Source organism: Octopus bimaculoides, chromosome 1 (assembly GCF_001194135.2).
Source record: "Octopus bimaculoides isolate UCB-OBI-ISO-001 chromosome 1, ASM119413v2, whole genome shotgun sequence".
NCBI classification, from domain to species: domain Eukaryota; kingdom Metazoa; phylum Mollusca; class Cephalopoda; order Octopoda; family Octopodidae; genus Octopus; species Octopus bimaculoides.
Genome location: NC_068981.1, coordinates 174,378,181 through 174,379,973, shown reverse-complemented (window position 1 = coordinate 174,379,973; position 1,793 = coordinate 174,378,181).

The window sequence follows — 1,793 nt, the reverse complement described above, 5'->3', positions numbered from 1 at the left end:
TATATATATATATATATATATATATATATATAGGTACGCAGATAGATAGATAGATAGATAGATAGATAGATAGATAGATATGCATATATACACCTCTAGATGTCGTTGATGTGTAAATGTGAATGCGCTAGTGCTTGTTATCTTATGAAAGAGCTAACTAAAATAAGTTTACAGCATGTGTTCATCTAAATATATCGGGAATAACATCTAAATATATCGGGAATAACACAATCTTTATGGAGATATACAGAATTAAATATCAGTAATAAAACTTTAGACGTTGAGATCTCAAAGTTTCCGTTGTTTCATACCCAGTCATCATTAGATCTAGACTGGTGTTACGATGGTTTTTGGTTTGTTTGTTTGTTTGTTTGTTTTTTGTCTTTTACGGATATGTGAGGAAACGCAGCACAGGAAACGGAACGACCAAAAGTATGTGCAATAACTTATTTCGTGAACAAATTCCAGATGAAATATTTTCTAGAATGAAAACATAAAAATTACGCATGTGTTGAAAAATAAATCAACTTCCTCACTAATTAGCATCTATTTTCTGCTAAGGTTACATTTTATACCATATTTCGTATCTCGGAAGAATATAAAAAAAACATTTGGATGTTTACAATTTCATTCACACACACAATCACACATAAACGGATGTGCGCGTAGACGTACAGGCACATACATATGTGTCTATGGAGAGGGGGGAGAGAAAAAGACAGTGACCTACGCCTTAGTTCTGTTGATATACATTCATAAATATACAGCTAACTACACTTGAACTAAATTTATATATTTTGCGCTAGTCACGAGTCAAGATATTTTGTTTTTTGGTTATATTTTTACTGTCGTGCTGAATAAGGAAAGAGAAGGTGAAGGGAAGAGAAAGGAAGTATTATAAAGAATGATTAGATAGGTATTCAGGTAGATAGATAGATAGATAGATAGATAGATAGATAGATAGATAGATAGATAGATAGATAGATAGATAGATAGATAGATAGATAGATAAAGAGAGAGAGTAAGTGAGTGAGAGAGAAAGAGAGACATGGATGGATGGATGGATGGATGGATGGATGGATGGATGGATGGATGGATGGATGGATGGATGGCTATATACACAAATATGTGTGGGGGTGCTGGTTTGTCTATGTCCTCGTAGTGATAGGATAAGTGCCAGACTGAAAAAGTATATACTGGGGTCGATTTTTTCCGACTAAACACCTCAAGCGATGCCCCAGCATGGTCGTAGTCCAATGATTGAGGCAAGTAAAAGATAAGAATAAAAGACAGGTTCAACTTGTAAATCTTCGCTAATATTAATGCCTAAATTTTAGTGATGAAGTTTTATTTGTCTCTTTGATAGAAGTCAACACCTTTAAAAATATAACTTAAATAATTAAAAACAACAAATCCGAAATGTATATATGTTACAAAATTGTATGAATAAAGCCACAAACAAATGTTCAAGAATACATATTTTCTTCTGTCAGTAGAGCTGTATTTCTGACTTTAAAAAGTGGTAAAACTCCAAAATACCCGATTGTTAACAATCAGTCAGAGCTATATGGTTTGGGTAATCACTTTTACCTGGCGGTATTCATTTTTCAAAATGAACGTGTAAAAAACTCTACAGACAATAGATGAATATTGACAGATAGATAGATCGATACATGCATACAAATACGCGCACACATACACACACGTATATATGTGTATGTATGTATGTATGTATGTGTGTAGGTATATATGTATATATATATATATATATATATATATATATATATATATAT